We start from the raw sequence: 16,095 nt of genomic DNA on the forward strand, positions 1-16,095 counted from the left end.
CTGCAATTTGAATATATGTCTAGATGTTGATTTTTTTTGTTCATTTATCGTGGTTGGTGTTATTTCACCTTCCTGGATTTGTGAATTGGTATCTGCCATTATTTTTGGAAAAGTCACAGCCATTATCACTTCAAACATTTCTTCAAATGATTTTTCCTTTCACTCTTTCTGATCTTTCTGTTGTTTCCATTATGCATATGTAGGATATAATAAATTCCTCTTCAAAGGTTTGAGCCTGTAAATTGTTAAGTACACGAGTTCTGAGATCCTCTCCAAAGAAACAATGTATCAATGTGTTCAGCTCCCCGTTCTTTGTTCTTCATTTTAAAGTTTAACTTCCTCGTTCTCCTCGTGTCCTTGCCCCTAGTTTCAGTAAATAACCCACCAGTTCTAATCAGTCGTTCACATGTGTTCTCCTGGTCACCTGCTCCTTCCTGAGTCACCCCTGGTCACTTGCTCTGACCTAAGTCACCTTTAGTCACCTGTTCCATAACTGTCTTTCTCGCCAAAGCTACTCACCCTGTCACTCCGACTCATACCCCGCTGTCTTTAAAATAGCCAATTGGAATTAACTTAGACTGTTTGGTCCAACCCTAGCCAATAGGGGAACAACACAGCAGTAGGGGCTACCTATGTCAGGAATAAAAACCCCTTCCCCTCCCTTATTCAGGTGTGCTCTTGCCATTGCTCCATCCACGAGTCACACCCTTCTATAGAAGTAAAATTGCCTTGCTGAGAAAATTAAATTTATGTTTTAGTGCTATTTCTTTTGTGGCACCAAAAATTTGCTTCTAATACATATGTCACACCTTTTGTAATTGTCCCATAATTCTTGGATACAGGCATACATTGTGATATTACACTTCACTTTATTGCACTTCACAGATATTATGCTTTTTACAAATTGAAGGTTTGCGGCAACCTTGTGTCAAGCAAGTCTATCGGCACCATTTTTCCAACAGCTTGTGCTCACTTCATTAGCATTTTATATGCACTGGGAAACCAAAAATTTAGTGTGACTTGCTTTGTTGCAGTGGTGTGGAGCCAAGCCTGTAATATCTCTGAGGTGTGCCTATATTCTGTTCGATTTTTTTCGTTCTTTTTTTTATTCTTTTATTTTCAGTTTGGGAAGTTTTTATTGATATATATTTAATTTCACTGATTTTTTTCTTTGGATGTGTTCATTACAATAGCTAAAGCATGCATGTGGTACAAAATTCGAGTCAAAAGAGTATACAATGAAAAGGAATTTCTCCTACTTCTTTCTCTGAGCCACCACATTTTCCTTCCCAGAGGAAACACCTGTGTATACATGTAAGTAATCGCGTCTATGTTTCCTTTTTATTTTTTAAATAAAACTTACAGCATAATATATGCATTTCTGTATCTTGCTTTTTTTTATCCTTCAGTATATTTTACAGATAATTCCATATCAGTATACATGATGCAGAAACTCTAGAATTTCAATTATTTTCAATGACTGCATAGTAACCCATTGTATGTATGGCTATCCTATAATTCATCAGTTTTGCACTGATGGGCATTTAAACTCTCTTATCTTTGCTATATGAATTTAGAAATGAATTTCCTTAGTCACTCGTCATTTCAGCATGTAGGAGTACACCTGTAAGATAAATTCCTAGAAATAGAATTGCTAGGTCAAAGGTTTGTAAATTTGCAATTTGGGTACTTATTGTTAAACTGTTCTTCATAGCATTATTGCCAATTTCTGCTTCCATCAGCAAAGTATAATAATGCCTGTTTTCCTGCTACTTCCTCAATTACAGTATATTTTAAAACATATTTTCTAAAATGAAATATTTTTTTATTTTGAATAAAATTGAGCCCTTTTATTCTGTATTTGTGTTTTCTGTGAACTGTTGATATTGTGTTGATTTTTCTAATGAGTTGCTAATACTGTTGAATTATAGGTACTTTCTCATGTATTAGGGAAATTAGTCCATCGTCTGTGACATGAGTTGCAATTTTTCACCCAGATTGCTGTCTGCCACTTTTAGTTTATGTACTTTTGCTGCTTTTAAATTTTTTTAAGTAATTGAATGTATCAATTTTCTCTCTTACGGCATTTGGGTATTGCTTTATAAAATTTCCTGTGCTACAGAATGTATGAGGATTTAATGAAGTACACTTATACTTCATTTTTTCCATTTAATCTTTATCTGGAATTTATTTTGATGTGAGGTATGAGTTTGAGTTGGGATCCAACTTTACTTTTTCTAGATGGCTACTCAGTTGTGTCAATATCATTTGCTGAATTTTACAAGTTTTTTTAAAAATCAAGAATGTATGTTGAATTTTAACAAATACCTTTTTTGCATTTTGGAGATGACAAATTTTTCTTTTTCTTTATAACGATGTTTAGAGATGGGAGGTCTCACTACATTGCCCAGGCTGGCCTAGAGCTCCTGGGCTCAAGGGATCCTCCCACTTCAGCCTCACAAGTAGCTGGGACTACAGGCACAAGCCACTGTACCCAGCTATTTCTAGTAAAATAGAAATACTTTATTATAATTTTTATTTGATTTAGGATTTTTCCAGTAATATTCATGAGTAGATTTTTTTTTTTTTTAATTTTTTAGAGCTGGAGTCTTGCTCTGTCTCCCAGGCTGGAGTGCAGTGGTGTGATCTTGGCTCACTGCAGCCTCCACCTCCCGAGTTCCAGCGATTCTCCTGCTTCAGCTTCCTGGGTAGCTGAGATTACAGGCACACACCACCATGCCTGGCTAATTTTTGTATTTTTAGTAGAGACAGGGTCTCACCATGTTGGCGAAGCTAGTCTTGAACTCCTGACCTCAGGTGATCTGTCTGCCTTGGCCTCCCAAAGTGCTAGGATACAGGCGTGAGCCACCGCGCCCAGCCATGAGTAAGAATTTCTATGGTCAATGTATATGTATATGCTGTATGGGTGTTTTATGAGATTTTGGTATAAATGTTATGCTCACTTCATAAATAGAATTTGAAATGCTTCCTCTTTTTTCTGTGCTTAAGGCAGAATCAACAGCAACCAACTCTCTGTTCCTTAAGTTTTCACAGAATTATCCTATGAAATAATTTGGGCCTGGTGCTTCTGTGGATTCAGCTATGGAGAAATGCAGTTCTCTAACAACATCTATTTCTTTTTTTCCTTTTTTTTGAGACCGAGTTTCGCTCTGTTGCCCAGGCTGGAGTGCAAATGGCACAATCTCGGCTCACCGCAACCTCCGCCTCCCGGGTTCAAGCAATTCTGCCTCAGCCTCCCGAGTAGCTGGGATTACAGGCATGTGCCACCATGCCCGGCTAATTTTGTATTTTTAGTAGAGACAGGGTTTCTCCATGTTGGTCAGGCTGGTTTCGAACTCCAGACCTCGGGTGATCTGCCCGCCTCGGCCTCTCAAAGTGCTGGGATTACAGGCGTGAGCCACCGCGCCCGGCCAACATCTATTTCTTCTATGGTAATTGGTCTACTTAGAATTTCTATCTCTGGAATGTTTTGGTAAATTATATTTTCTTGGAATCTTGTCCATTTCATTCAAGTTTTCAAATTTATTACGTAGAACTGACTGATCATGCAATGCTTTTAAGTTTTCCTGTATCTATGGTTATTTCCCCTTTATCATTTTGTATTTTGATGTGCTCCTCTTTCTTTCTTGAGCCAACCACCCTATTGTTGCCTTTTTCAAATCTCTTATTAGTATTCCCATTCCCATTTCTATTTTTTATTGTCTTCTTTTATTCTTACGAATTCCTTCTTTCGGCTTTTCTTAGGTTTACCTTGCTATTTTTTCTGAATTATTTAATTTACTTTTATTTTGAATTTTTAAAAGCACTGTATTGGTATATCCCACAGGTACTAATATGCAGAGCTTGCTCTCTTTTTTTTTTCATTTTTAAGATATTCAGTAATCTCAGTTTTGAGATGGTTGAGGATTTCTTAATCAGTTTTTTTTTTTTTTTTACATTTTGAAAATGTTATACAATTTTGCATTGTTTTATTCTCCACTCCTTTGTATCCTACGACAGTCTCCCGCCCCGTTTCTTCACCTCAGTTCTCTAAAGATTGAAGGTCAAGAGGAGGGTTTCTTGCCCTGGAGCCTGCGAGAGGGTGGGCCCTTGCGGTTCTTGCGCGGAAACGGCGATAGGGACACCCAGGGCCTAAGGAGGCTGGGGACAGAGCAGATCCTCCCAGCCCCCAACATCACCCCGGAGTAGATGCAGACCCCCAGGGTCCCGGGGGCCGAGACCACACCCCGCGGGCACGAGCCCGATTGGCAGATTGTAGCCGAGTGGGTTCAACGGTGACGCCCCCCACCCGAATGCCTCGCTGGGATTGGCTCATTTCTTGGTTCAGACCTGGACGGTGGCCAGAGGAGGACAAGAGGCTTTTACACCGAACGGAGGTGATGTGGACGACAACGGAGACGCAGCCGCACTTCACCAAGCGGCCGGTCCGAGGGGACATGGCGGCAACCTCTGCAGCGTCAGTGCTGCTGGCGGGTGCAAGAAACTGGTGGCGACACTGCCTGAGCCCGCTGCTGTTGCCAAGGTGACGGGGCATAAAGCCGCGGTGGATCGGTGCGTGGGGGCGCGGGGTGGGTGGTGAAGGGAGAACGAAGCTCGAGCGGGAAGACAGCACCGCGACCGCTTGTCAGGGGATTCGGCTTCCAGTCCCCCTTCCAGAGGGCGTCCTTCTGCAGCCAGGCCTCTGTCTTCCCCCGCCCCCACACGGTACGAGCTACAGAATGCTTTTCTGTTTTCTCTTTTTCTATAGTAAGGAAGCGCTTTCCTTTCTCCCCTGTTTATTCATTTGCTTACTTCTGGTTCCCGTGTCCTTTTAACATGTCCCCCGTCATTCTCTGTTTAAGGACACAAGATGTTTCAGGCTCATCTTGTACTTAGCTCCTGCCTTGGAATCAGACATTTCTCCAAAGAATCCTGGTTCCTTTTTTTGGAGAATGCTATTTTACAGCCGTATCTGGGCTGTAGGTTGTGTTCGTTGCACTAGGATGCCATCGCTTCTAGACTGTCTCAGCAGACAACGCTAGGAAATTTTATGTATATATATATATGTAGAGAGAGAGAGAGAGATGCACACACACATATTTATGTACATATGTGTGTGTATGTACGTATATATATTTGTATATTTATATGTATACACACACCCTCCCCACACACATCCATACACGCATCAATCCAGGCACATCTATATCTGTTTTATATCTTTCTATCTACATGTATGTTTAAAAAACAGCTGAGTTCATACTGTTAACTCAGTTCCAGTGCAGCATCTCACGGTTCAATCAGATTTGCCCTTTCTGTAATTGTAACTGTTTTCTGAGAGTGAGAAAGCTGGCTCTCCTTATCCACAAGATATTCACTTCTTTGCTCAATCGTGTGCAAAAAGTAGATTCAAAATTGCTAACCCATACCACTGTGTAAAAACAGACCAACTAGCCAGAGTTCAATATTGGTTTACAGTTATGTTTGTCTTTAGTTTCTGTAATTAAAACTGTATTATACAGGTTATGAAGGCAGTCATAGAGGTTTTATGACTATAGAGGTTACAAAGTCTCTATAATTAAGATGTGGAACTAGTGTGTGAATAATATAAAAAGACAAGTAGAATAGAATAGAAAATCCAGAAATAACCCCAAGTGCACGTAGAAAGTTAAAGATAAAGGTGCTATCACATATCATTGGAGCAGAGTTGGGCTTTGTAATACACAGAGCTGGGCCAACTGGTTGGCCATTTGGAAAAAGATAAAATTAGATCTACACCTTATAGCGTAACAAAAATAAAGTCTAAATGGATCAGGGATCTAAATGTGAAAAATGAAACAATACAAGTACTAAAAGAAAAAGGCTTTCTAACTATGACTCAAAAAACCATAAGCAATAAAATAAAAAGTTGATAAATTTGACCACATAAAACAAATAGCATGGCAAATACATCATAAAGTCAAAAGACAACTGAAAAAAAAAACTGGATTGGGAGAAAATATCTGTAGCACGTATCACGGGTAAAGGATGAAGATCTTTCATATTTAAATTTGAATTTTAAAACTTTTCCAAATCAATTTTCTCTGTTTACATTCAGCAGTGGCAAAGTGACTTTATCTTTTACATAAGAATATGTCAAAAAAGTAGCAAGTTATACTGCTTTTAAAGATAAGAGTCATCCGTTTAAAAATACTTATTATATCATGTGTCTTAGGGCCCCAAAGGAAACCCTAACACAGGAATTCCTGTGCAAATAATTAGAAAGTTTCCAGGAAAAAATCGCAGGGTAATAGAGAAATAGAATAGAAAGGGAAGGAAGGCCAGTGAGCAAGCTGCTCTAAGCCTGTTCCCCTGGAGGTGGCTCAGTGCTGCTTAACTCTAAGTCAGTGTGCATAGTCAATCCCTGGAGTCGTCCTTACCAGAGAACCAGCAAGCTGGTGTGTTTATGTCTCTACCGAGTCATTAGTTAAGGTCTGCGCTCAGGGAGACCTAACTTCCCAGATACTTCGGGTTTTATAAAAATATAAAACTTCATACTTAAGACTTAGTATAAAGTTGTCCATTCAGAACCTACTTTTTAACTATTGTCCCTGTACGCAGGGAGTTTTTGTTTCAAATTAAACAAAAACTAGGGTTGCAGATATGGTTTATAGGACTGTATCTCAACAGATTGACAAACTGAAGCTTTCTTTCTGGGTAGACTAGGATCCATGCCTTTTCTGTTCACTGTTGTCAAGTTTAAATGCAGTGTGCAACATGAAAACCGCAGTGATGTGTTATTAGTTGGGAATCTTTGTCATTTGGGATATCTGCATGCTATCTGTTTTCAAAGCTCACTGCTGTATTAGCTATGAAGTAAAGCTTGTTTTAACAAAGTAATAGGCTTCATTAAGATCAAGGCTGTGTATAAGTCATGGTTTCCTACTGGAAAGATAATTATCTTTAAGGTAAATGATAACCAGTGAATACATATCGGAACAACTTCCCTGGAGATGTCAATGCAGAGCTTATTCCCTGTTTATACATCTTAACCACAGAATAATAATGTAGGAAATGTCTATTTTGATTTTTCCTAGGCCTTTTTTTAGCCAGTGATATTTAGGATATGGGAGGGAAAATAGCCTAATGAAGCAAGTTGCTACACATGAATATCTAGAGGTGATATTAAGACTTTCGAAAAATAGACTTTATTTTATTTTTAAAATGGTTTTAGGTTTCCAGAAAAAAGTTACAGGTTTACAGAGAAGATAGTACAAAGAGTTCCCATATACCTTGCATCCTATTATTCCTGTTATTAACATTTTATGTTAGTATGGTAAATTTGTGGTGTAATTATATTATGGTTATTATGATACCATTTTTTTCTTTTTCTTTTTTCTTTTTTTTTTTTTTTGAGACGGAGTCTTACTCTGTCACCCAGGCTGGAGTGCAGTGGCATGATCTCAGCTCACTGCAACCTCCACCTCCTGGGTTCAAGTGATCCTCCTGCCTCAGCCTCCCGAGCACCTGGGACTACAGGCGCACACCACCACACCCAGCTAATTTTTGTATTTTTAGTAGACAGTGTTTCACCATATTGGCCAGGCTGGTCTCGAACTCCTGACCTCGTGATCCACCTGCCTTGGCCTCCCAAAGTGTTGGGATTACAGGTGTAAGCCACCTCGCCCGGCCAGTATGATACAATTAATGAACCAACATTGATGTGTTATTATGAACTAAGGTCCACAATTTATTCAGGTTTTCTTAGTTTTTATGTAAAGTGCTTTTTCTGTTCCAGAATCTTATCCAGGATACCACATTCCATTTTGCTGTCATGTCTCTTTAGACCCCTCTAGGCTGTGACAGTTTCTCAGATTTTTCATATTTTTGGTGACCTTGACAGTTTGGAGGAGTATTATTCAGGTATTTTGTAGGATATCCTTCTGTTAGAATTGACTGATGTTTTCCTCTGGATTAGACTTGAATTTGGGGCTTTGGGGAGGACGACCACAGGTATAAAGTGTGATTCTCTTTTTTTTTTTTTTTTTTTTTTTTTGCGACGGAGTTTTGCTCTTGTTGCCTAGGCTGGAGTGCAATGGCGCAATCTTGGCTCACTGCAACCTCCGCCTCGCGAGTTCAAGCAATTCTCCTGCCTCAGCCTCCCGAGTAGCTGGGATTACAGGCATGCACCACCATGCCTGGCTAATTTTGTGTTTTTAGTATGGGGTTTCTCCATGTTGGTCAGGCTGGTCTCGAACTCCTGACCTCAGGTGATCTGCCTGCCTCGGCCTCCCAAAGCACTGGGATTACAGGCGTGAGCCACCGCACCCAGCCTAAAATGTGATTCTCATCACATCAGATTGAGAGTTATGATGGTTGCTGTTGACCTTAATTACGTGGCTGAGGTAGTATTTGAAAGGGTTCTGTGCTAGAAAGTTACTCTTCTACCCTCCTTCCAGTCTGTACTATTAGGAAGGATATCACAATGTCCAACTCACACTTAAGTGAAACATTTTTTCCTAACTTTTCAAAAGGAGCAGGTTGTTTTGGATGAAGTAGATAAAAATGTTGAACCAAGGAATTAAGGATCAAATCCATGAGATTTACTAGAAATTAAATACAAGTACTCACGTGTGCACATGAGTTTTCTCCAGCTGGCAGGTTGGATTCATTGTTACAATATAGCTGTGAAGTGCTATGTTGTCCTTGCCCCCTGCTCAAAGCAATTGTTTCCCACAATCTCTGTCTCACTCGGTTCTATAGTAAGACATGGACGCTTGGTCTCAAACATTATTTCTCTAAGTATTGTTATGAAACTATTACATCTCCTTAATTGATTTGCCAACATAATTAATCATTGTCTTTTTTTTTTTTTTTCAGTCTCACTTCATCACCATGCTGGAGTGCAGTGGCATTATCTGAGATCACTGCAATCTCCGCCTCTCGGATTCAAGCGATTCTCGTGCCTCAGCCTCCTGAGTAGTAGCTGGGAGTACAGGCATGTGCCACCATGCCCAGCTAATTTTTGTATTTTTGGTAGAGACCTGGTTTCGCCTTGTTGGCCAGGCTGGTCTCGAGCTTCTGACCTCAAGTGATCCGCCTGCCTCGGCCTTCCAAAGTGCTGGGATTACAGGCGTGAACCACTGAGCCTGGTCAGTTACTGGCTCTTTTTAAAGATTGTGTTGCTTTCTGCCTCAATATTAATATGTTGGAAGTTACCAAGAAGTTCATGACAGATCTATTTCAAATTCTGGTGAAGAAGGAAGAATTGGCCCTTGAAAGAATCAGTGTTTTACAATAATTTTGAAAGAGGGTAATGTTTTTCTAATTGATATACATAAAAACCATAGCCAGGGATTTAAAATTTACCTTCTTGTTTAAGCTCTGTACTAAAATTGCAGAAACTAGTATCGTGTCTTACCATTTGTAATAAAGCTATCAGAGAAAACCCAAGGAAAAAAAACAGCTGTACCAGATAGAAAAACTGAGTTGAACCTTTTTTTTTTCTTTTTTTTAGATGGAGTCTCACTCTGTCACCCAGGCTGGAGTGTAGTGGCGCGATCTCAGCTCACTGCAGTCTCCATCTCCTGGGTTCAAGTGATTCTCCTGCCTCAGCCTCCCAAGTAGCTGGGATCACAGGTGCCCACCACCATGCCTGGCTAGTTTTTTGTATTTTTAGTAGAGACAGGGTTTCACCATGTTGGCCAGGCTGGTCTTGAACTCCTCCTAACCTCAGCTGATCTGCCTGCCTCGGCCTCCCGAAGTGCTGGGATTACAGGCGTGAGCCATCATGCCTGGCCTGAGTTGAACCTCTTTTTTAACAACAGGGTACTTTGTTCTAAGATTTGGTAGAGTAATATCTATATTTAAGCAGAATTAGTAAAATCAATGAATATTCTCTTCCAATGGTAGGGATGAGGTATAGAAATCAAATGGCTTTTTATTCCAACTCTGACATGAATTAACATTTTCCTCTTGGGAATACTATAAGGAAGGAAATTGTATGCTCTTTATGACAAGAGATTGACCAGTCAGGTTGTTCCTTGTAGAACACAGAGTGAAAGGTATCCAGGCTTCTAAGAAACAGCATATGCCAGTTTCTGGTGTGATAAGAGCTGCTCTTCCCTAGTATTGCTAATTAACATGCTATTAATATCTGATTATAGTTGAGCCTTGAACGACATGATTAGGGGCACCAACCCCCATACAGTCGAAAATCTGCGTGTAATTTTTGACTCCCCAAAAACTTTACTATGAACAGCTTAATGTTGACCAGAAGCCCTACTAATAACAGACGATTAAACACGTATTTTGTATGTTATACGTATGATATACTGTATTCTTACAATAAAAGAAACTAGAGAAAAGAAAATGTTATTAAGAAAATCGTAAGGAAGAGAAAATACATTTGCTATTCATTAGGTGGAAGTGGATCACCATAAAGGTCTTCATCTTCCTCATGTTCATGTCAAGTAGGCTAAGGAGGAGGAGAGAGTGGAGGGGTTGGTCTTGGTGTCTAAAGGGTGGCAGAAGGAGAAGAAAAGCCACTTATAAGGGATCCTGCCCAGTTCAGACCCGTTTCCTTCAAGGGTCCACTGTATTTTCTTAGTAAACTGAGGCAGGATCTAGTTACATTGTAGCTGTGAAGTGCTGCATTGTCTTTGCCCCCTGCTCAAAATAAAACTGTTACCTTTCAAGCCCTGTCTGCCGTGGTGCTGTAGCAGCAGGGATGTTTGGTCTCATACATGTTTACCAATTTAAGTACTGACTTGACAAATGACTCTTGAGAATTAGGGGTTGGTGGTGTTTTGCAGGTAGCGACAGAAGGAAGAAAACATTATCAGGAGGGAATTCAGATAAAGGACAAACCATATTTTGACTGCTACTGACTTGTTGGTAAGTATTCCATTTCTTTATTTAATGACAGTATCTATCTAGCAAAATTTGGTTTAGAGGGAAAGTTTATAGTAGACTTTGCCAGCTGAAGTTGTAGGGGGATAAAGATCACACTCCACAGTGAACTATGCTGTTATATGTAGTTCATTACTCTTATGTGGCCTAGAAGAGTATGCAGCAGTTGCTTTTTGAAGCATAAATATATACTATCATATCTGAGGTTCTTGTTGCCCAGGAGTCAGGAGTGACAGGTAACATGTGACTATTGAAATGCGCTTAATGCAACTTTTTTTTTTTTTTGAGATAGAGTTTTGCTTTTGTTGCCCAGGCTAGAGTGCAGTGGCGCAATCCCAGCTCACTGCAACCTCTGCCTCCTGGGTTCAAATGATTCTCCTGCCTCAGCCTCCTGAGTAGCTGGGATTACAGGTGCCCGCCACTACTCCCGGCTAATTTTTGTATTTTTAGTAGAGACAGGGTTTCACCATATTGGCCAGGCCGTTCTCGAACTCTTAACCTTAAGTGATCCACCCGCCTTGGCCTCCCAAAGTGCTGGGATTACAGACATGAGCCACCGCGCCCAGCCTATTTCATTTAATTTTAATTAATTTAAATTTAAATAGCCATATGTGGCTAGTGACTATTTATTGGACAGCATAGTTCTAAACAACAGTGAACATTTCAGAGCTGGCATCTGTAGTTAATTCTGAAAGTGTATCAAAATGGATTCATAACTGTTCCTTTTGTTTTGTGCCTGGTGTTTACTTCTGTCCCAGACTGACATGACACCCACTCTTGGCTGGCCCACTTTGGTAGGGGATTTAATTTTACTACCCTAAACCCAATACTTTCATCTGCTTTATAAGTAATAATGTTCATTTCGCAGCCAGATGAGCCTTAACTCCTTTTATACTAAATGCAAAAGAAATCTTTTGTTTTTCTCTAGATATTTTGATCAGTATCTTGTATTCCATTTAGAAGCACTCTACATATAATTCTGGCAAATAAACAGCCACTGATGATTAACTAGTAGCTCAGATTGTTCAGTGGTTCATGTAGTACTTGCTGAATAATATTCTGATTCATATGTTTTCTTTTGTTCAGAACTGGCAGTCGGGGTCAACTTGGGAAGACAGCTGTGGCCATAAATATTAAAGAAGACAAAAGGATTCTTTGTGACACTGAGACCTTCTGCAGTACCACAGTGGAGGAAATGCCAGTGTACACAACTGGCCTCATTTAATTCCTGGGAGGAGATAGCTTGGGATGCAGTGCTTGTCGTTGCTGAGCAGGCGATCACAGCATGCACTGTGTTTCTTTCTTTGAGAATATTTGAATCCTGCCTGAATACTCGTAACAGATGAGAGACGCAGGTTTTGATGGCATGGATTTACGCTGTCATTAGTCGTGAGCTCTTGGAATGAAAGTAATTGGTTTTATCCTCTTTAGAGTTAGACCCTGTGGTTGGGTATGAAAGATGAGTGTCTGTAAAAATCCTTCTTAGAAATGTATTTCCTCAAGACTCTGTCTCAAAAAAAAAAAAAAGAAATTTATTTCCTAGTTCTGTAAAAATCGCTATATTGAGTGTTCTGTAAAAATCGCTATATTGAGTGTTCTCTATCACTTAATAATATACTTATTATTAAGTGGACTTAAAGATATGCAGTGTATAAAATCAGCTAATTACGTTAAACCATGGTATCTCCCTTTATTGTGTTAGACTGAATAGAACAAACTTTAAAATAATTTTTTAAAGAATATATTTGAATTCATTTTGTTTGATAATATGTTTTTATTCAGAAAAGCATTTTATTAGCGCTAGGCGTGAACCCGAGCCTTTTGCTAAATACCAGCAGCAATCATGTCCTAGAGTTAAATCCCAGAAAAATTGCCATATTATATATTAAAGGTTCAATAAATTACAATAAAGTATTTTTTCTTTAAAGTGATTTGGTCCTTACTCCTTAAAAATCATACTTTTTGCCATAACTCCATATTTGCAAAGGAAGAAGATGAAATGAAATAGTACTCTATAGTAAATATTTTATTCCAGTTACAAAATTACACACAAATGTGGCTTTTTATAAAAAGGTTTAATAGTTCCAAATTGGGCTGGGTGCGGTGGCTCATAGGCCGGGCACGGTGGCTCATGCCTGTAATCCCAGCACTTTGGGTGGCCCAGGCGGGCAGATCACCTGAGGTCAGGAGTTCGAGACCAGCCTCACCAACATGATAAAACCCTGTCTCTACTGAAAATACAAAATCAGCCAGGCGTGGTGGTATGTGCCTATAATCCCAGCTACTCGGGAGGCTGAGGCAGGAGAATCGCTTGAACCCGGGAGGCAGAAGTTGCAGTGAGCCAAGATCACACCACTGCACTCCGAACCTGGGCGACAGAGCGAGACTCTGTCTCAAAACAACAACAACAACAAAAGTTCCAAGTTAGCTGCTGCTTGGCACTAGCACAAAGACTGATCAATGAGGGTGTTCATCAGCACCGTCTGCCAAGCATTATCTGCTTCTTATGAGAAAAGAAGCATTTGAACATAAGATTTCTCCCTCTTCTGGTGTGGCAAAAATTTTCTGGTACATGCAAAGTAGTTACATAACAGCAAAGTTTTCTTTGTTAATGGACTAATATTAATCAGTAAAGTTTTTTTTTCTGTAACAATAACACAGAGTAGATATAATGGGTCCTATAAAAGAAAAATTGACATTGAACGTGATCTTTTTTTAAAACAATAGACTTTAGAGCCATTTTAGGCCAGCAGAAAAACTGAGCAGAAAGTACAAAGAATTCCCATACACTCCCTGTTCTCACACACGCAGTCTCCCACACTTCTACATCCCACACCAGAATGGTACATGGGTTACAATCACTGAACCTCTCTTGACATGTCATTATCACTCAAAGTCATAGTTTACATTAGGGTTCATTCTTGGTATTGTACATTCTATGGATTTAGAGAAATTTATGATGAGGTGTCCACCATTATAGCACCATACAGAGTATTTTCACTGCCCTGAAAATCCTCTGCTCTACTGATTCATCCCTCCCCGCAACCCCTGGCAACCACTGATTTTTTCTTTTCTTTTTTTTTTTTTTTTTTGTTTTGAGACGGAGTCTCGCTCTGTCGCCCAGGCTGGAGTGCAGTGGCGTGATCTCGGCTCACTGCAACCTCTGCCTCCCGGGTTCAAGTGATTCTTCTGCCTCAGCCTCCCAAGTAGCGGGGACTACAGGCGCCCACCACCATGACCGGCTAATTTTTGTATTTTTAGTAAAGACGGGATTTAGTAAAGACCGTGTTAGCCAGGATGGTCTCGATCTCCTGACCTTGTGATCCATCCGCCTCAGCCTCCCAAAGTGCTGGGATTACAGGCATGAGCCACCGCGCCCAGCCGACCACTGATCTTTTTACTGTCTCTATGGTTTTCCCTTTTCCAGAATGTCATGTAATTGGAATCCTATAGCATATAGCCTTTTCAGATTGGCATCTTTCACTTATATCACTTAAGCTTCCTCCATGTCTTTTCATAACTTCATAGCTCATTTCTTTTTAACATTGAATAATATTGCATTGCTTGAATGTACTACAGTTTATCCATTTGCCTACTGAAAGACATCTATGTTACTTCCAAGCTTTGGCAATTATGAATAAAGCTGCTATAAATATCAACGCACAGGTTTTTGTGCAGACATAAGTTTTCAGCTCCTTTGGGTAAATACCAAGGAGCGTGATGGCTGTATCATTTGATAAGAGTATGCTTCATTTTGTAAGAAACTGCCAAACTGTCCTCCAGCTTGGCTGTGCTATTATATTCCCACCAGCAGTGGATGAGAGTCCTGTTGCTGCACGCCTCTCCAGCATTTGGTGGTGCCACGTTTTGATGACAGACATCAGATTCTTATTTTTTCCCACTCAAATTATTTATCAAGGGCCAGGCATGGTGGCTCACGCCTGTAATCCCAACACTTTGGGAGGCTGAGGCGGGGAGATCACTTGAGGTCAGCAGTTCAAGACCAACCTGGCTAACATGGTGAAACCCTATCTCTACTAAAAATACAAAAATTAGCCAGGTGTGGTGGCTCATGCCTGTAGTCCCAGCTACTTGGGAGGCTGAGGCAGGAGAATTGCTTGAACTGGGGAGGCAGAGGTTGCAGTGAGCCGAGATTGCACCACTGTACTCTAGCCTGGGCTACAGAGCGAGACTCCGTCTCAAAAAAAAAAAAAAAAAAATCAAGTTTTGTCTTGACCACAGTTTATAATTTGTTAAAAGAACTTGTCTGACATGCAATGAATGTTCTACCAAATAGTATCGCCTAGAAAATAATATGTTAATGAATTTCGGGAAAGAGCTCCTGTCCTTTCTCAGTCCCAGTATTGGTGCTTGCCATTTTCTTCACCATAAAACTGCTGCTGTCACAAGGTAAATGCTAGACTCCTTGGAAGTATCATATCAATTAAAAGTTATCACTGCCTTCAGTAAATAAATGTGCAAAAGGAGATCCAATGAATAAGCTGCAGGAAATGGCATCTACCCTGATGTCCATTCCCTACAAAGTGTAGGAGACAGGTGGAGAGAGCTGCATAAAGATGAGACAAAAAATCAAAACAGGCCAGTCATGATAGCTCTTGCCTGTCATCCCAGCACTTTGGGAGGCCAAGGCGGGCGGATCACCTGAGGTCGGGAGTTTGAGACCAGCCTGACCAACGTGGAGAAACCCCGTCTCTACTAAAAATAAAAAATTAGTCGGCCGTGGTGGTGGGTGCCTACAATCCCAGCTACTCGGGAAGCTGAGGCAGGAGAATCGCTTCAACCCGGGAGGCAGAGGTTGCGGTGAGCTGAGATTGCACTGTTCACTCCAACCTGGGCAACAAGAGCGAAACTCTGCCTCAAAAAAAAATTTTTTTTTAATCAAAATTAAGCAAAACCAGCAAACAAACCCTAACGTGCTGTATTAGGAAAAGGCATAACTACATAATTTACTAAGTAGCCTTTACAGCCCTGTGTCTTAGTGTGTTCGGGCTACTGTAACAGATGACCATAGACTGGATGGCTTACAAACAATACATATTTATTCTCACAGTTCTGGAGGCTGGGAAGTCTAGGATCAAGTCACTAGCAGATTTGGTGTCTGGTGAGGACCCACTTCCTGGTTCATAGATGGCCATCTTCTTCCTGTATTCTCGCATAATGAAAACGACAAGGGAGCTCTCCAGG

General features: G+C 40.4%; 1 long non-coding RNA gene and 2 other non-coding genes across 3 annotated transcripts; all 3 read left to right on the forward strand.

Moving 5' to 3' along the window:
- The first annotated feature begins 4,391 nt into the window (after positions 1-4,391).
- LOC100608987 (uncharacterized) lies at positions 4,392-12,817 on the forward strand. The gene is made up of 4 exons (XR_127435.7): positions 4,392-4,725; positions 8,860-9,292; positions 10,794-10,875; positions 11,977-12,817. It is a non-coding gene; the product is annotated as an uncharacterized LOC100608987 (long non-coding RNA).
- LOC112208877 (small nucleolar RNA SNORA81) lies at positions 9,347-9,513 on the forward strand. The gene has a single exon (XR_002943426.1). It is a non-coding gene; the product is annotated as a small nucleolar RNA SNORA81 (small nucleolar RNA).
- Positions 10,596-10,726, forward strand: LOC112208811 (small nucleolar RNA SNORA63). Its single transcript, XR_002943366.1, has one exon. It is a non-coding gene; the product is annotated as a small nucleolar RNA SNORA63 (small nucleolar RNA).
- Positions 12,818-16,095: the final 3,278 nt, after the last annotated feature.

This window comes from Pan troglodytes, chromosome 2 (genome assembly GCF_028858775.2).
Source record: "Pan troglodytes isolate AG18354 chromosome 2, NHGRI_mPanTro3-v2.0_pri, whole genome shotgun sequence".
Lineage (NCBI taxonomy): Eukaryota > Metazoa > Chordata > Mammalia > Primates > Hominidae > Pan > Pan troglodytes.